This window comes from Macaca fascicularis, chromosome 13 (assembly GCF_037993035.2).
Source record: "Macaca fascicularis isolate 582-1 chromosome 13, T2T-MFA8v1.1".
Taxonomy (NCBI): domain Eukaryota; kingdom Metazoa; phylum Chordata; class Mammalia; order Primates; family Cercopithecidae; genus Macaca; species Macaca fascicularis.
This window is the reverse complement of record NC_088387.1, coordinates 117,097,498-117,118,251: the sequence shown is the minus strand read 5'-3', so window position 1 is coordinate 117,118,251 and position 20,754 is coordinate 117,097,498. Positions and strand designations below refer to the sequence as shown.

The 20,754-nt window shown below is 39.9% G+C and overlaps 1 long non-coding RNA gene across 1 annotated transcript; it reads right to left on the bottom strand.

Annotated features, from left to right (window-relative positions):
• Positions 1 to 13,789: 13,789 nt before the first annotated feature.
• Positions 13,790 to 20,388, bottom strand: LOC141408283 (uncharacterized). The gene is made up of 3 exons (XR_012421810.1): positions 19,859 to 20,388; positions 15,385 to 15,517; positions 13,790 to 13,903 (listed from the first exon to the last, which is right to left on the bottom strand). It is a non-coding gene; the product is annotated as an uncharacterized lncRNA (long non-coding RNA).
• Between the last annotated feature and the right edge of the window lie 366 nt (positions 20,389 to 20,754).

Sequence of the window (20,754 nt, the reverse complement as noted above, 5' to 3'; positions counted from 1 at the left end):
ATTATGTCTAAAAAACATGAACACTTAAAACAAGAATAATAAAATTAAAAAATCTTTTAAATATGTGCAAAATATATGAACCAACATAACACTAAGGGAGATATACAGATAGCAAATAAACATTTAAAAAGATGTTCAACATCATTTGACATTATGAAATTAAAAATTAAAATAATAATGTCATCCAGTAGGTTTTTAGTCATATCACTACACACCTGTTTGAATATCTAAAATTCAAAATACTGATGATGCCAGTCGTTGGAGAATATGCAAACAAACAGGAACTCTCACTCATTGCTGATTGAAATGGTAAAAGCTACGGCTGCTTTAGTAGATAGTTTGGAAATTTTTAACAAACTAAACATAGTCTTAACATATGATGCAGCAATCACATTTCTAGGTATTTATCCAAATTGATTTGAAACTTTGTGCCAACAAAAAGCCTGTACCTGAATATTTATAGCAGCTTTATTTATAATCACAAAATACTGAAAGCAACCAAAGTTTCCTTCAATAGGTGAATGGGTAAACAAACTATGGCAAATCTATATGCTGAATATTATCTAGCAATGAAAAAGTTGAGCCATCAAGCAAAAGGAAAAACATGAGTGAGCCTTAAATGTGTGTTGTTAAGGGAAAAAAGCTAATCTGAAGGGGCTTTATGCTGTATAATTCCAATTATGTGACATTCTGGAAAAGGCAGAACTAGAGCATGGTAAAGAAAAAAGATCAGTGCCTTCCAGGGGTTTTTCAAAGAGTAGAAATGGTTAAATAGGTGAAACACAGGAGACTTTTTAGATCGTAAAACTATTTTGCATGATATTGAATGATAGATTCATGATATTATGCTCTTGTTAAAATGCATGGAACTTTATAGCACGAACAGTGAACCTTAATGTATGCAAATCTGATAAATCATTTATGAGGTCAGGGGCTCCCACAATGGAATGCAGAATGTAACAAAATGAATGAACTGTATTACAAATGCATGAAACAAGTTCACTGAGGAGGTTGAGGGGTAAAGGTCCTGGCTCCAGTAACTTGTGAAATGAGCACTGTGGGTACGTAAGACTAAGACAAAGGAAACTGTGCATAAGCACTATACCCTGGATGATAAAGTTGTTTCCCATGGAGTTACATGTCAGCAATTCTGATACTGCTACAACTGTACATCAGAATTTAATGATAAAGTAAATAGATGGTGGGACGAAAATTTACAGATAACCAAGAGAGAGGAGGCCAGAATAATTGATACAGTAATGAGTTAAAGTTGTACACACCAGTATGAACTCATTTTAGCTTAAGAAAGATACAGACTTTGAATGTGTCCCCAAAACTTCTTGTGTTAAAAACTTAATTCCCAAATGTATATGTTGATTGGAGGTGAGACATTTAGAAGTTAATCAGAAATAGATAATGTCATCAGGGTGGGGACCCTATGATAGGACCGGTGTGTTTATAAAAAAGTGGAAGAGAGACATGAGGTGACATGCACACTCTTGCCCTCTTGCCATGGGATTCCCTGTGCCGTGTTATGACACAGCAAGAAGCCCCTCGCCAGATGCTGGTGCCATGCTTTTGGACCTCCCAGTCTCCAGAACTATAAAAAATAAATCTGTTTTTTAATACATTACCTAGTCTGGCATGACCGTAAAGAACAGACTAAAGCACATGCAGTAACATATAGAAGTATTTTTATTCATATATATGGAAAGCCTGGAATGGAATCAATGACATCTTAGTTGCAACAAACACACCTAGTAGCCATATCTTGGTTTTTAATATTTTCTCCAATGCAAACAACAACAACAACAACAACAAAAAATAAACAAACAAACCCAGAATTCTTTGGATCAATGGATGTTTCCAGGACTAGAGCAGAAAATATGTAAGATGAGCCTGGACCATCTTATGATGTCAGAAAGTAAGTATGATAATTTAAGCATGCCCCCTCCAAAATTTAGGTGTTGCCAGTGTGACACTATTAAAAGGTGGGACCTCTAAGAGGTGATTAGGCCATGAGGGCCACACCATTCTTAATGAGATTAAGGCACTGGTAAAATATGCTTCACTCCCCATTCAGCTAGCTTGCTCTTCAGCTGTTCTGCCATGTGAGGACAAAACATTCCACTCTCCTGGAAAAATCCTTCACGAGATAGTCAAACCTGTCAGCACCTTGATCTTGAACTTAGCAGCCATCAGAACTATAAGGAAATAATGTCTACTATTTATAAGTTACCCAGTCTGTGATATTCTGTCATAGCAGCACAAATGAACTAGGACAAAACAACACAAAAATCAGAAACACACACACACAGTTATGTAGATGTGACAAGTTAGCACAGCCAAGCAACAAGCTCCCAATGGCCAAAGCTGGGACAATTTGAGGAATAAAATAACAAAGACAGATTTGATTATAAGTTAAAGTATAGAGCAAATATCCATGAGTCCATACTGATGTAAATATATTATTGAATAAATAAATAGGAATGAGAAACAATTCTCCTATGCAAAAAAAAAGAGAAAAAAATCCAAGCAACGTATATGCTCTACCTCCAAGGAGGTGCAGTGCAACGCCCCATCCCCGAGGTGTGAGCTGAGCATACCTAGGCTTCCTTTCAAGGAGTACAGCCGGAAAAAGGGGAAACTTGACAAACGCTGCCTCAGCCAGGTGATGAAGAGTGACATCAACCATCAGAAGTCATTTTGATGGTATATGCACTTGATATAAGGTGATAAAAATGACACTTTATCCCTGTGGTCTTCCTTTTTCAAACTCACAGCCCAATCTAACCATGAGATAAACATCAGACAAATCGCAAGTAAAGGACATGCTACAAAATACCTGGCCAATACTCTTCAAACCTATAAAGTAATCAAAAACAAGGGAAACCCAAGAAGCTGTCACAGCCCAGAAGTGCCTAAGGAAACATGGTGACTAAGTGGAATGTGGTTTGTGGCTACAAACCTGGACCAAAAAAAAAAAAAAAGACATTAAGTAAAAACTAGAGCTATCTAAATAAAACATTGATTTTAGTTAATAAGAATGTATTAATACTGTTTTTCAATTGTAAAAGGCTATGCTATAGTAAATAAGATCTTTACTAGGAGAACTCAAGAGTGAGATTTAGCAGCACTCTCTGAGTTCTCTACAGAGTCTGTGATTTCTTCTGTAGATCAAAATCTGCTGAAAGTCAAAACATTTATTTTTTAAAAAGACAAAATAGTGAGATTACCCCAATTTCTGGACAGTTACATTAATATAGATTGTGATGAAATCATTCAATGTAAAGTATTTGAATTTAGAAGATGGATTTTTGAGCTGGACATCATCTCAGAATGCCTGTAGCCCCCAGTGTCTTGATTTAAAATGTGGAGACTCAGTCTCCAATAAGTCAAATGATTTGTCTAAATCCCTCCAGGAATCGAAACATCTTAGAAATAATCTCTTTTGTTCTCAGGCCAGATTCCCACTCCGTGAACAATATTGCCTTTTTAAATATCTTCATTTACGAGTCATGCTTCAGGAAATGTGACTAAATCAATAGCATTTAAGTTGTATCAGGTTGGTGCAAAAGAAATCACAGTTTTGGTTATTACTTTTAATGGCAAAAAAAATGCAATTACTTTTCACCAAACTAATACAACGTTTGATTGTCCAAGTTCTTTGCTGAAGATTGTTTTGTGTTTTCTGTAAAACATATTGAACTCCTCAGATTCAGGCTTGTGTGTGTGTGTGATAAGTATATAAGTATAGCATACGCATATTGCTCCTTTAGATGTTCCAAGTACACGGAGGTGCCTGAGTGTCAGTTTGTAATCTGGAGCGTTTCCTGCAGAGATTGGCAGAGAGGAGTCCACGCAGTTGGTGCTATGCATTGCTCCCAAGCATTTTGGAATAAAAAAGTACTAAACAATAACAATATAACTAGAGTGTAGAAAAAGAGGAGAGGGAAGAGAACTATGCGTTTCTGAAGTACGTCCAGGTTAGCAGACAATATGTCACATCTTTTTAACAGTGAGGTAAGTAATAGGAAAGCATGAGGTTTGCAAGAAAGAAGGAAAAAGTATAGTCTGCAAATGAAAGGCTGTGAGCTCCAGAAGCATCAGCCTGAAGCACTCCAAGTCAGGACCAGAGAGACCCGCAGGGCATTCCAGAGCCTCACAGGCAGGCCACGAGTGTTCTGCTCACATCTCTGGGGGAATAACCTGCCTTTTAAAGGAGTTACCTGCAGCCCAATTACAAATAATGAAACCAATTTAGCTCATTAAGAGAAACTCCACATGTACCATTCAAAGGAGAATCCAGTAAAAAGTCTTCCAGAGTTTCTTGCAGGCTGATTTTACCCTTTCCTCCTATCTTCAGCAGCTGAGGTATTTACAAACGTGTAGGAACATAAGGCGATGGATAAGTCATTAAACACGGTGGAATATGCAGTAGGGACATTATATATCGAGTGCTGAATACCTAACCTCAACTTCCGCTGGGAGTGAGGTAGGAGAGAACGGCTGCATATGGTAGGAAGGTCTCAGGACAGCAGTTAGGAAAAACTTCTGGATACCAAAACTTAAATAGGATGGGGGATTGGGAGAACTAGTGACAAAACCAGAAATAATCATTGATATGTTACACTCTTTGCCCTAGAATGAGGAGTTTACTTTATTTTATTATCTTAGTTTTGGAACAGGTTCTTGCTCTGTTGCCCAGGCTGCAGTGCAGTGGTGCAATCATGGCTCACTGCAGCCTCAGCCTCTTGGGCTCAAGTGATCCTATTGCCCCAGTCTCTTGAGCAGCTTGAACGACAGGCACATGCCACCATGCCCAGCTAATATTTTTGTAAAGACGGGGTCTCACTATGTTGCCCAGACTGGTCTCAAACTCCTGGGCCCAAGTGATTCTCCTGCCTAGGCCTCCCACAGTGCCAGGATTACAGCTGTGAGCCATTATGTCCAGCCTAGAATGAATATTTTAGAGAGAACAGATGTAGGAAAAGATTAAGTCTAGGAAGGAAAATGCATCGAAGTGGAGTCAGTTGGAAAAGGATCTGGGCTCACTGTGGGCCTGGGTGTGTGAGTATCAGACCCTCCAGCTGCCCATCTGCCATGCCGGTGGGAGCAGAGGGAAGCAAATTTCAGAAAGGCCTCGATGTTTGAACGGACCCAGGTTCTATGAACGGACCCAGGTTCTAGTAGATTTTCTTCTTTGTTTCCCTTCTACTTAATTAACTCCTTGCTTCCTCTCCTGACTTTTCTCATCCCGGAGCCATACTCCTGCATCCCTCACCTCAAACATCTACAGTGTCAACACTCGTAATAGCAAGGCCCGTCGTCTGAACTAGGGCAATGTGTCTCTTCAAGGACATCTTCCTCCTGGCTACTAGGGCACTGTTTCTGAAGCCCAGGCCACAGCAGAGCCTTAGTTCTGGATTCAGTTCTTGATTTCTGAGACTGCCTCGTCAGAATTCAAACCTGTTTTCATTTATTTATCCCATACCCTAAATATTCGCCCCCTCCACATTTTTTACCCAGCCCAGTGACTGAAATTTGAGACCAGTCTTAGGTCTTTTCCTCATCATGGAGGAGATTCTGCCCTTTTCACCTTGGATTTGTCACCTGCCTAACTCTCCTTCTAGCTGTGGACTTCATTCTCACACCTGAGATAGTGATTGTTTAGTGTTATGTACTTACCAGTGTCTTATTACTAAGGATGCAAATATGTTCCCAATGCATCATTTCAGAACTTTGTCATGAAGATAAATTTGAAAGGACTCCAAATTTGTCTCCTGTAATGATGAATAAATGTCTTATAATAGTCATCTACAATATTTTAAAGGAAAGACATTATTGTGCCAACCTTTTCCACATTGCTAAAGAGAATAATGCGGCGAATTCCTCTGAAGCCATGAAATGGAGGTGCCCAAATAAGAAGGAGCTTGAAAAAAAAAAAAGCAGCTTGAAAAATTAATGCACGAAACGTTTAGTGCCAGCCCTGGTGATAATGGATGGTGCATAGAGGAGATTCCACTACTAGCTTTCTCAGGCTGTTGCTTTCTCCTATATTTGGCTGGCACATCTTCTAATCCAGAGGCTCATGGCCCTCGTGCAGGAATGTAATTGTAATTGCTGTGAAAATGCCTGCTTCTCCCTTTGCAGTGGGTTCCAGTGCATAAAAAAGTGAATTAACATAGGATGCTAATCTATATTTTTCCCATCATCCAAAAATATTACAACTTTATTTCCTGAAATCTTAGATGACTGCTTTTATATGAAGTGGGAATGGAAACAACATGGGCTTCCACTTTGCTAAATTTATTGAAACTTAAAATTCCTTCGTAATATGACTGCCTCAAACTTATCAGATTAGATAATTCAGTTTTCCCTAGAGAGCTCTTCATTTCTTGATTTAGTGAAAACCATATGCTTTTACCTACAGGTGTACTTTATATTGCCTTTAGTAAACATGGGTGAATGTCTTTGTACCACACGAGAGGTAAGGCTAACACCAGGTGGAGTTAAATAAGTATATCATATTCTACTTAACTAAAGATTACCTTATGAATTCTACATAACTAAAGATTACCTTATCAATCATCCAATGCAGCGGTTCTGCCTCTGGGTTTAAGAAAGAAACTCTAACAATGTAGACATCACTTTCAGTATTTTAAAGAGCCTAATAAAAAATTAGACATTCATCACTGAAGTCACAGAAAATGACTCAACAATCAATTTATTTCTTTTCTTTCTTTCTATCCTTTCATTTCTTCCATTTTCCTCCCTTCCTTTTTCCCTTTCTCCCTTCCTTCTTTCCTTCTTCCTTTCTTACTCTTTTCTTTTCTCTTCTCATTTCTCTATTTCTTTCTTTCTTCCTTCCTTCCCTTTCCTTTCTTTTCCTTTCCTTTCTTTTCCTTCTTTCCTCCCTCCGTTTCCCCCTCCCTCCCTTCCTTCCTTCCCTCTCATCCTTCTCTGCCTCCTTTCCTGTCTTCCTCCCTCCCTTCCTTCCTTCTTTCCTTCCTTTCTTCCTCCCTTCTTTCCTTCCTCTCTTTAATTTCTTCCTTCCTCCCTTCATTCCTTCCTTCTCTTTCATTTCTTCCCTCTCTTTCATTTCTTCCCTCCCTCCCTTGCTCCTTGTACCCCTTCCTCCCTTTCTTTCCCCTCCTTCCACTCACTTTGTCTGTCTCATTCAATGTGGCGATGTGTTCTCTCTGTGCTTTGTCATTGAGTTACCTCTCCCATCTCCGGCACCCACTGATAAGGAAAGTCCAGTTTATCAACACTGCAGTGCTCATCTCAGTTTCCTCAGATACTTCCTGCTTGATTCCCATCTGCTCTTTCATTTATTAGATTTTAGAATCTTAGATGTTCTCTTCCAGGCCATCGCATTTGGTCTCCCGAATGAATTCCTTAGTAATGACTCAAGAGTCAACCTTGCCCTTTTGTCTTTTCTTGGTTGAGCTACACCTGTGATTTCTGAACATCTAACCTCTCTGTCAGCACAGCCCCATGGCTGGTAGCTTTGTATTTTATATGCCAACTAGAAGCTCTGACTAGCAGCTCTCTGTTGATATATACTTGAATGAAAACCTGTACTTAAGTTTATAGAATACAATACAATTGAATTATAGTTTGCTTTTGTTTTTGTTTTTTCCAAGCGTGGGCTCCATGTGAAGCAAAAAAGGAATATTTTTCCTTGAATAAACATGCAACACAGATCCATTACAATTATTTCTCTTTCAACATCCAAAGTGCAGAAGTTTTAATGATCGGATGGAGCCTCCCTTCTTGTGAGCAGCAAAGTTATAGTTCTGAGACACAGAAACTAAAATGCCAGCTTTCAAGTCAAGCCTTGCATACCAAACGTCATTCCAAAAGTCCAGAAGAATAGAAATGAAAGTTTAAAAAAATGGTCAATGAAGAATCACTTTATAAGCCAGTTCACTAAATCAATCACTGTGGAGAATAGAAATTCTGGGTCACCTGTCTGACTCACTGACAAGTAGTAGGTATAAGGTCTGGTGACTTTTCTGAAATAAAACATTTGACAAAAGAAAACTGAAAAAAAGTGTGACATATTTAACCCTTCCATATTTTCTCTCCCTGCCCAGAGAAGGGGCTTGTGATCCTTTCCTAGGCCATGGTTCTTGAAGGTTGCATTGGTACAGGAAGTAGATGAAGCAGACATCTGGTTCTAAGGACTCAGTAGAGCACTGCAGTCAGGGTTGTTATGAGCTGTGAATGTGCAGCCAAGACAGAAGAACGGCCACTCCTCAAAAAGTTAGGGGCAAATAGGTAAGTCAGAAATCAAGCAGCAAAGTGGACAAGACTGGCTTCCGAATGAAACACGTAGCTAGAATAGAAGGGGGTGATACAACAGAAGAGAAGATTGGAGAGAAGAAAAAACTCACCAACCTATGCTGATGCTGAACAAGTGCCAATCATGAGCCAATGTTATTGAATCCTCATAACTGTCGTATCTCATTTAACAAATGAAGAAATTGAGGCTTTTAGAGGATAGGGAATTATGGGGATCACATAGCTAATACGAGGAAGAGAGTGCACATCTCAGGAGAGTCATGAAGATTAATGGAAACCAAAGAGGCAAATATGGAACAAGAAAGGTATCTTGGACCTGAAGTATCTTCTCTCTTTGTAAGAAAAGTTCTAAATTTTCTAGGGTCTAATTAAAAGTTTAGTGTATTAGTCTGTTTTCATGCTGCTGATAAAAACACACCTGAGAGTGAGTAATTTATAAAGGAAAAGAGATTTAATGGACTCACAATTCCACGTGGCTGGGGAGGCTTCACAATCATGTCGGAAGGTGACAGGCACGTCTTACATGGCGGCAGGTGAGGAAAGAATAGGAGCCAAGTGAAAGGGGAAACTCCTTATAAAACCATCAGATCTTGTGAGACTTACTCACTACCACGAGAACAATGTAGGGGAAACCACCACCATGATCCAATTATCTCCCACCAGGTCCCTCCCACAACACATGGGAATTATGGGAGCTACAATTCAAGATGAGATTTGGGCGGGGACACAGCCACACCATATCAATTTGGAACAAACTCTAGCAAAAGAGAGCAAGTGAGACAGGAATGTCTGTTGATTCTAGCCCTTGTACTTAACTGAAGGAGACAACACCAGGTAACCAACGCTTATTACCATAGTAGAAATACCTTCCAGGTGGGTGAGGCTGTGCACTGAGCCTGAACACTTCAAACTTATTTTTCACTTTAAAGTCTACATTTTAAAGTCCTTTATAGTACTAACGTAACTCATACATCTCCAAGTTAAACAGAAAATTGGTCTAGAATTGAATGTAGGTGGTTACTGCAGGATATTAGCACTTATAAATTACTGACTAGTACTGCTCTCTGTACTTTTCTTATTTCTCATGTTACAGAGGAGAAAACTGAAGCAATAGAGAATGAGTAACTGAACCAGCATTAAGCCATCTTGAAATCAGAAGGAACTGGGATTTAAACTGGAGTCTGTCTAACTCTACATCCTATGTTCTTTTCATTGTATCTTATAAATGTCAATCAAAAAATTCCTGTGAATTATTCTCTTATGCCATTTCCACATACAAAATTCTCCAAACTCAAGTCAAACAGCTGAAACAGACCAACATAGTTAATGTCAAGAGTTGTTATTTTTTTGTATAACAGTTTTCTCAGAATTGTCATTATTTCTCAAAAGTCATTCTGAATTCATGCTTTATTGTCTGTTTCTTTGAACTTTAAAAACAACCAAAAATCTATGGCAATCTCATAGTTGTATGCTTATTTTTTGCATCAAATTCAATGCTTCTAAACTCCCCTGGCTATTATTTTAGACATGGACATTTCATCAGGAATATTAGAAGAGCAATTGAGGGAACAATGAAATCTCATCTTGCCATATGTTTTGCCCCAATCTATTTTTCACGGCTTTGTGATTGTTATATTTTCCATAAAATTGATCCTCATGTAGACTGTTATGGTGAATTTCACAGCAGTGAATACAATTATCCCCAAATGGAGAAAGTGTAGTACTTGTCTACCTCACTGCAGAGGGTGTGATCTTAGCATGTAAACAGTTATTGTGGGGGGATCATACCAGATTTCAGCTTGATCAGGGAGTGTGGAGTTGACACATGTTGGAGGCGAGAATTATATTGAGTATTCTTAATTAACAGTTGTGTTTGATCAGGGATTTAGAAGTTAGCACCTGTGAGAAAGTGAGAATTGAATTCAGAATGGCCGACCTAAGCAGAACAGCTGTCTTGTTGTTGGTGGAGCTTAAGGCATTTGCTAGGAGATGTGCAGGAAAGTCAAGGTGAGTGATGTACATTGGAGGCACACAGTGATCTGTTTCTGTTTTTAGGGGAAAAAGAATCACTCGTTGAATAATGTATTATTTCTACTTTGAATGCCTCCAGAATCTGACCACTTACGACTTGGATATCCAATTTTGTCTTAAATTTAACAATTATGTATCTACAGGTAAGGCAGCATAGCTCACTAGAAGGGAATTGTGTTTGGAGTTGGATAGTGCAGGTTGTATCTGGCTTCAGTGATTTTTTTTCTTTTTTTTTTTTTTTTGAGACAGAGTTTCGCTCTTGTCATCCAGGCTGGAGTACAGTGGTGCCATCTTGGCTCACTGCAACCTCCGTCTCCTGGGTTCAAGTGATTCTTCTGCCTCAGCCTCCCAAGTAGCTGGGATTGCAGGCACCCACTACCATGCCCAGCTAATTTTTTTGTACTTTTAGTAGAGACAGGGTTTCACCATGTTGGCCAGGCTGGTCACAAATTCCTGACCTCAGATGATCTTCCCACCTCAGCCTCCCAAAGTGCTGGGATTACAGGCGTCAGCCACCATGCCCAGCCCACTGATTTTTGTTGTGTAAACTTGGGCATGGATTTTCCTCTCTAAAGCTCAATTTCTCCATCAGTAAAATGAAAGTTATGATTCCTATATAGCAAAAGTGATGAAAAGAGTTAATCTAATCCAAGTATAACACAGTTAGCAATAGTATCTAATACACAAGACAAACATTAAATGAGTGTCCTTTTCTGAGACATAACACCTTCTCCTCCAGGTAAACTAAGCTTCTCCTTAGTCCCTAAATATGTATCTTGTTCACGTGACTTCTGTGCTTCATCTGGGATACTGTTTTCACTTGGATTATTTTACTTTCCTTTTCCTTTTGTTCACATATTTCCCTCTTTGGGACGTATTTATAGCAACAACAAAAATCCCTGTTTTAATCTCAATTTCAGATTTAACTGGGTACCCTGTATCTTTCTTTGCTAAATCTGGCACACCTACTCTAGGAGGTGTTGTCTTTTTAAACTTTAGGATTTGGGCCCAGTGGTCTAAGTGGCAGTCACTAGACAAGTACCTAACACTCAATAAGTACTTATTGATTAGAAAGGAGAAAACTTATAACACGTATCCTGCTTAGTTGTGTTCAGACTTGCCTTATTAAATACTTTTTCGTTTATTTGTTAGAACTAGATTCTAAGTCTATGGACTCAGAGTCCTTAGTTTATTACAGTCATTATGGCATGTCAGTAAGAGTTAAAGTTCTTGGATTTCATAATTATGTGTGAAATTTCCCAGAAGAGGATAAGCTTAACACAATAGCTTTCCTCAATGGTAGACTTTCAATATGGCTAAATCTTAACCTAAAAGAGTAATTGTCCTTTACACTGCAGCCCAAACGACCCTAATTAATGACTTTGCTAACAACTGTTTTTGCTTATAAGCACTTTCTGTTACTTTGTTAAGTTAGGCATAAATATCCATACAATACAAAATATATTGTTAGAAATAATCTTTTTAATTCCTCAAGCTTACTTTCTTTGTATTTATTTAGCTATCCATTTACCTGTTCAGTTACTTATAGTTAGATAGGAAGCAAGTCAAAATACATTTATTGAGCATCTATTCTGTGCCAGGTGCTTTGATGAGAGCGGGATACAAGGAGACGACTGAGCCTACAGAACTTGGGCCCTGAGGCCACTGAAGCTGTTTTAAGAAGAGAAAAATTAAGAAACAAACCAAATGAAGGGATATATAGAGTGCTCTGTGTGTGTGTGTGTGTGTGTGTGTGTCTGTGTGTCTGTCATGCTTTTAGATAAGTACTTTAAAGGGAAGAAATTCAAGGAAAAATGTTGGCTCAGCCCTCGGAACCCTATAGACTTAAAAAGATTAACCTAAGGAGGCACACATTTTCTCAGAAAAGTGAAAGTTAAATCTGTATAAAACTATGACTGAATCATACATTTACTCTATTCTGCCTTATATTATCATTACTTGGGTCTCCACATTGAGTGGCCAAGAACCAAGTTGGGTCATGCATATAAAAGTATTTCTACTCTCTTTTATTGTCTAAGCTTGTAAAGTTTTACAAAGGTTAGAGAGCAGCTTTAATAATGATACCCAATCTGAATCTGTCAGCTGCTTCTTACTCTCATTCTCATAAGAATAAGCAGTGGTGGAAATTATTCCACAAATGCAAACACACACAGATGACCACAGCTCACTCCAGATTACTTTCTTGCTTAGGATCCAAGGACAATGACTATGTAAATCTGAAAACAAAAAGGACACATCAGTCCATTAAATATTAACATGACATTGCTTTTGAATTTGAAAATGTGTAATTTTTTTTGAAATAAAAGAATGAGATAGTCTTGAGATGTTTAATTTCTGGGATGTGGTAAATTTATAACTGTTTACCAAATAATATCCACAAACCCATCAAACAATATGTTTCCTAATATTAAGGTGAAGATTAATCAAATGCAATGTAACTCTGGCACTAAATAACTTCAAATTACCATTAATTTTGGAAATACTTGTAAGTTACTTAATAGTTAACATTAGTAAATATAGCAATATTTTAAAATATCAAGAAAAATACATAACTTAACAGACCCAATAAATTAAAACTTCATAAATTGCATGTCTTTTCTCGATTTCTTTTCAAGAAATTAATGGAATTATAAACTGCCCACAGACAGTTTTGAGACCAAGATTAAGGTGACCGGCATCCAGATGGTAATAGTGATATGTGGATATTCTTTGACTTCAACTGTATGATTTAAGTACAATAATGGGGTCTATATGGATTACATAGAAAACCAAATCTTAAGGAAGCAAACAGCATGAAAAAAGAAAGCACAGTGGTACCTGTCCAAATACTGAAGCCAAGGGAAGAGAGAGAAATCCAAGGAAAGAAGATGTGTAAAGTCATGGGATACCGAGATGAATTCTGTGCTGAAATGAGGATGTGGAGTCTCTTTATGCTATCATGGGCTAGCTTAAAGGCAGATAACACTGTAGGCAAATGCTCAATCTCTGCTCTCAGGTCAAAGATCCTCTGGGGAGATAGATAATCAAAAACGATCATTTCATGGGACCTGTGTGAAGGTAGTGGTGAGTGCAGGGCCCCACATACAGTGGAACCCTAGAAGGAAGGATGGGTGAGGGACAAAGGTCAGTGAAGGAGACAGAAATGAGTTTCAGGATTAGGGAATTCAGGTGATACATGTATTTTTTATTTGTTTGTTTTTTGTTTTGTCACATGAAGACATTTTTGGTAGAACCAAGCTTGATGTTTCAAGTCTGAAAATACTGAACACTCAGTGGTCCAGTTATCTTCTTCCACAGAGAAAACAGAATTAATTTTCCTTTCCATACCAAAGTCTACCAGATTTGTACTTTCTGAGGGGAGACAGTTGTTCTTGTTCACATCACATGCGCAGCACCTATAATAGAGACCTATCATTGTAAGTACTTACTCAGTGCCTGTTGTTGAACAGATGAGGCCCTCAAAGAGGAGCCATTCTAGGTGTGGCTGACTCAAGGTTCTCTTCCCTGCCTCATTCAGCCCCAACTGCCAGAGGCCAGTGCACTGTGAAGACAGCACAGATGTTGAGGAAGGCCCCTGCCTGTTGTCAATCCAGTTATTTAGCTTAATCTTCACTCCAATAGTCTATAAAAGTTCCTATATCTCCTTATTGAGAAATAGAAGCTTAGTGAAAAGTCCTTCCCATTAGCTGGTTTTCACAATGCGCACACACTTAACACCCACACATACATGCATGTGTGCATATATGCATGCATACGTACATCCAACCCACAAATCCCTGTGTGTCAGACACCAGCTGATTTGTCTGGGGCTGGGTACAGAGTGTGTGGAGGGGGACAGGCTGGGAGGGATTCCCATGTATTGGGCAAGGTACCAGCATCTCCTTAGCTCTTCCTGCCCCCACCTCACGTTCTTAGACTGTTTTTCCCTCTCCTTATTCTAACAGTAACATTTCTGATTTTCAGTTAGTCTCCTCAGTTCTTTCCTCACTCAGTTCCCTCAGTTTTTTTTTTATTTTTATTTCTATTGCAAAGCAAATCCTTATAGGCTATAGTGTATTTTCCTTTGTGTCAAGTATTTCAAACATGTCTAATTGTTCCCAGGTCATCTTTTGCAGTTTTTTAGTGTTACTAATAAGACATAATTACTCAGGCAGTTCTTTTGTCTATAATAAATTCTACTAGGTTCCATTTTAGCTATTATTCACTTTATTTTGTGTTAAACATCTCTGACAATGATACAGACTGTATGTTTTCTAGAAGACTGATAATAGTCATTTATTTTTGGCGCAGAATGCAGAGGTCATCAGGATGGCAACCATGTAGAATGTGAGCACTTGTTGGTGTCAAAGGCAGGATCCTAACGCCCTGTGCCTTCTGGCCCCACCGCACTCACCCACACCGGGCATTTTCACTCCGAGGTGTGGGTCCCATCAGCCCGAAAGTCCCAAAGTTAGGTTTTCTCTTTCTTATAAAATGACATCTTCAGGACTTAAATCATGAAAATACGTTCATTCCTCCAGAAAATAATGTTTCCATGCAGTTACCATGAACTAATACTATAATAAAGAATGGTCTTTGATATTGGCTCTTTAAAAAAAGAGACCAATGACAAAATAACTGCAGTTGCTGAATAATGATTTAAAAAATCAAAAAAATCTGTAGTGATACTAATAAAATTTCTATCTAACATACTTAATATAAATCCTTTTGCCAAGAGAATGCTTAATGTCATCCTTTGAGAGGGGGAAAATTCACAACCTTTTCCACAAAGTAAACACTTTCTACATTTCAGCCACATTAACTATCAGGAAGTATTTTGTTACGAAGTAGAAAATGAGGCTGTTTAAATAACATGAACTGATGTCATTTAGGAGTAACTCCAGAAAAAACTGTGAGGCATTATTTCGAGTGGATGATACATCTTTTTTGATTCCATCACTCTGCTGACATCTTGTCTGTCTGTTACTGTCAAGAAGTTTGACTTATTTTCTAACCACACCATATCAAATATCCTATTCTTACCTTTCTGAGCATTTACTCAACCTGAAGTCTTTCCAGATTCTGCTTGAGTGTATCCCAGCAAGACTAGTGTCTCTTCTGCCTTGAGGAAAATGGGTGAATGCCACTGGTTTGCTGGTAAATGTTTGAGCACCAGCTATCCGAAAGAAAGAAAAGAAGAGTCGTAATTTGTGGTCTTGGTCAATTCCTGAGGTGTAACTATTTCCACCCTTGATGAATTAAAGCCACCAGTTTGACTGAGCTTAGAGTTGGGAAGAAGTGAATGCATCACGAGCTGGAAGAGCTGGCTCCAGCCACACACTGAGGGTTGTGGACTTTCCTATTATTTGGGGAATTTATGAGATGAGAAGCTCCAACAGAGGAGTAGAGAGCTTCCCCTAGATGTCTGGATGAGAATGGAAGAGAGGAGAGGTGTTTTGATAGAATCGTTTGTGAGTTCAGGACTCTGATGAGAGTTCCAGGACAAGTTTGCAGCTTGGATTGGTCGTATGTGTGGGAACAAGCAGTCAGGGCAATGAGCAGGTGAAGTCAATTCTGAAGCTACACGTATGTTTCTCGGTTATTTTCAAACTTTCATCCTAAGAATCACATACAGCCTTTTCCAAAAATGCAGATCTCTTAGTTTTTACCCAAGCTGAATCAGTCCTTCAAGAGAGAGCCCTGAGAAATTATATTACAGTAATTGTCATCACTGTAATTCTACTGATTAGGCAAGATTAGGAAACAGAGAAATTGAAGCCTTGCCTTGGGGTGTAATTATCCAAGGGAAAGAAGTAGAATGGTGGTTTCTAATCCTAACTGTGCAACAGAATTACCCAGGGAAGTTTAAAACTTCTGCTGCTTCCCAGCCACTCCAGAGATTAGGATTTAATTTATCTGGGGTTGTTGGGAAGGCTGGACATCTGTAGATTTAAAGAGCGCCCAGGTGCTTCTGATATGCAGCCAGGCTGGGAAGCGCTGATGTGGTCCTCCTGAGAAGGGGACTGACAACAGCACTCGAGGGAAATCAACAGTTTAAGCTGAAGCGTGTCATGTCACAACTGCAGCTTCTATGTTTATAAGTTTATCTTTCTCAGCAAACTGTGTCCTCCCGGAGACAAGGGCTCACGTCTGCTTTCCTTCTGTGCCCTCAGCACTTAACCAGCAGTGGGCATATGGTAATCCTACAGTAAATGTTGAGTGAGTGAATGTCCTAATTGGCTTACCTCATTAATAACTTGGTGATAATGTGTTGATTAATGCATTATCTTGTTCTGAGTAACATATTTGTGTTTCTACGGGACCATCTGCAGACAATGACTTAACCCAGAGAAATACCTCCCCTGCTGCGGCAGGCAGGTGGGGGAGACACTTTTTATTAATCCTTTCTCTTTCGTACAAAGTGTATTATGTGGGCAGCTTGTTTTTATTAAAGACAGTCTAGTGTCCTCGTGTATTTGATTTAAGTGTGCCTTAAATATCAACTTCCCAGCTGGAAGGTACAGGGCAGGGCTTTGGAATAATTATTTTAAAAGAGATATAAAGTGGATAGTATTTCTATATTTACAAGCAGTTAAAGACATGCAGTGCTGGATAAGGTAAAAACTTCTCAAATGTGAAAAAAATGACATTTTCCTCATAAGCACAAAATATTCCAGAATGACAAACATTAATTTATTCCAAAAGCATGTATTTCATTCTCAGTCCACAGCTTGTTTGGAGAATGAGTACAGCAAATATTCGTGTGTGCTCCCCGCACCTGTGGTCTACTTGGTAAATAATGTGTATCTCAGTCTTCGCACTCATGACTAATGATGAAGGAATCCATGCCTGTGTTCCCTCTGTACGCTTCTCCCATGCGTCTTACCTTTTCCTAGTTTGTTCTCTTGATTTTCTCAATGACAATTAAAATAGAATTCAATGAGAGAAAAGGGCTTCTTGCTTACTGCCATTGGTTCTGCTTTGATGACTTTAAAGTGAACAATCACCTGCTCTCCTCTGCGCTGGGAAGCCTGCATGTCCCGAGACCCGGGGAGGGAAGGGAACTTCTGTGTCTCTCCCCACAACCTCCTCCACTGGGGTGTGATGGAGGAAGGCCAGCTGGAGACGAGCAGTGTGGTTTGTATCAGTTATAGAGACCTTTCTGCAAGTCTACCAGATCTGGGCCATCCACCAGTGGCAACCTTGCACCCCAGGGGACATTTGGCAACATCTGAGACATTTTGGGTTGCCATACTTGGGGGAGGGGGTTGGTGAGAAGGTGGTACTGGCATCCAGTAGTAAAAGTTAGAGATATTGAGAAGTATCCAACAATACACAGGGCAAACCCTAAAACAAATGGTCATTCATCCCCAGATGCCCACAGTGCCCAGATTAGGAAACTCTGACCAAGGACTACATTCATATCCGTATCTGTCTCCAGGTGACTTCTTATGAGAAAGGACATTGCCCTCAACAATACATGTGGTTACTTGTCTACATTTCCATTTACTGAACTCTAGTCAATTCCTAGAGGACAGGAGCAGCACTATGCCATCTCTGTACCTCCCAATAACCTAGCACAAACCCTTAGGCTTAGATGCCCAAGGAATGAAATGAAGTCAGCCAGCAGACACTCTCTGTCCTGAGCCCTCCCTCGCTGGCTCTTCCACGATATGTAAAATAGTTTGTTGTGTGTTGCACCTTGAAGGCCTCTGTAAAAGCGGGAATCACACCTTGGAGGCAAAACACTGGAATCACCCTCCATCTCAGCGCCTGTGCCACAAGGCCACTGTGAGGCCCTCATGAGTTCATGTGGCCACCTTTTCAGAAAGCCTGCTGCTCTTAATTAGCGTTAGCTACTGTTACTACTACTGCTGCTACTGTTATTATTACTACTACTACCACTACTATCACTATTATCACTATTACTACTATCACTGCTACCACCACTACTGCTACTGCCGCTACTACTACCACCACTACTACACCTACAACCACTACTATTCCTACTATTACTACTACCAACACCACTACTACTATTACTACTACTACAACCACCACTACTACTACTATTACTAATACCACCACTACTACCACTATTACTACTACTACAACCACTACTACTCTCATTACTACTATCAGCACTATTACTAACACCACCACGACTACCACCATTACTACCACATTACTACTACTATTACTACCACCACCACCACTACTATTAGTAGTACTGCTACTGCCACCATCAGTATCGCTACTACTACTGCCACTACTACCACTATTATTACTACCACTACCACCACTACTACTACTATTACTACTACTATCGCTACTATCACCACTACTACTATTACTACTAACACTAATATCACCACTACTACCACTATTAATACTACCATCACCGCTACTATTACTATTACTGCTGCCATTATTACTAATGTTACTACTACCACTACTACTATTATTACTACTGCCACTGCTACCATTACTGCTATGACTACCACTCCTACTACTACTATTGCTACCACTACTACTACTATTACTACTACTGCCTCCCCCGTTTCCTACTACTACTATTACTATTTAATCATAATTCATATAATGGGGAAAAGGATGTCTAACTCATTGGTTTATGCCAAAAAGGAAATCTCATTTTTTTCTTTATTTTTTCCCAATATTTTCCCAACCATTCTCTACCCCTGTCCTTGGTAACCACCTTTCTACTTTCTACTATAAGTCCCACTTTTAAATATATTCCACATACAAGTGAGATCACGCAGTATTTGTCCATCTGTACTAGGCTTATCACACCTCCATAATGTCTTCCAGGTTCATCCGTGTTGCTGCAAATGGCAGTTTTTCCCATCTTCTGAAGGCTGAGTAGTGTTTCATTGTGACATATGCCATATTTATTGATAAATCCATTCATTTGTTGATAGACACTTGGGTTGATTCCATATCTTGATATTGTGACTAGTGCTGCATTGAACATGGGAGTGCAGGTCTCTCTTTGACATACTGATTGCCTTTGGATATATATCCCCAGTAGTGGGATTGCTGGATCATGAAATCTGATTTCTAATGCAATAGTTCTAAAACGGGGTGTGATTTTGCCTGTCTCCTTAGGAAAATGTAGTAATGTCTGGAGATTTTTGGTTTTCTTTTTGATTACCAACAATGGTGGTTGCTACTGGCACCTATTGGGTAGAGGCCAGAGGTGCTGACTGGCACCCAACACCACGCAGGATAGCCCCCAACAGAGAATTATGCAACTCCGAATGTCCCTGGTGTTGAGGCTGAGAATCATGGAAGTAGGCCAATGCGTGGTCCATTGCTGGGGAGCGACGGGCAGCTCTGCCCTCGTCTGCTAACACTGGCCTGTCACAACCATCTCACACCTGGAGCACAACTCTGCCTCCTGCCTCGAGCTCACTTTCAGGAAACAAGGCAATGAAAATCAATTTGACGCCATCAGGCTGCTTTCATGGGCAGGCTCTTGCCACCTGGGACTTCTTACCTTGTCTCTGTTTTCCTCCTCCGGAGACCAGCTGGGCCCCGGGAGCTGGCCACGTTGGCGCCAGGAGCCTGCTGGGCCCAAGTCCCTGGAGCCAGCTGGGGCACATGGCTGCCTGCACGTCAGCTGTCTGGGAAATCCTGCGATTCGGTCACACGGGGGCTAGGAGCGGAGCACCCAGGCCCTACCCTCGCCCCTCACTCCTCACAGGGTGCTGAGGGCTGCCTCGAAGGAAAAATGAAATAAAATAAATGAGTAACAATAAATAAATCCCGAATGTGTCATCATGGGGCATCAGATGTGCCTCCCTTGAGACACCTCCCAGGGTAGGACCCATTGCTATGGTGAACAGTGCCGGGGAGCAGGGGAGCATGCTGAGGAGTTTCAGGGGAGGGTGGCATCACCCGTCAGCCTCTAGAAACCTCTCTCCTGAGCTTCAAAGGAGATCTCGCCCTCAGAGGAAATGCAGGAGGAGGATGTCCTTCCCCTTTATAGATGAGGATATTAGCAACAAGAGCTAACGCTCACTACATGCTGGGTCCAGCTCTAGAAAGTGTTGTATGTGGGAACTGATTTCACTCTCATTACTGACCCTAAAGGATTGTAAGGTGTGGTCAACACTCCACAAATGCATGGGATGAATTGGATTCTTGAGTTGGTTTCTCTTGACAGTTACCTGGGTTTAAGGCCAATGGAGACATTTGGGGGAAATGTGCGAGGATGAGGTTCATTGAGACTCCTTTTAGAACCCAGCTGATAAATAATATTCTCAGTGTAAATCTGGGCTCCAGACTTTTACGCATGTCACTTTATACACAGCCTGGTCTAAGCACTGGCTTATTGTGACCATTTGGGTGATACCAGGTGAAATTAGTGAAAAGTCAAAAATACGGAATTTT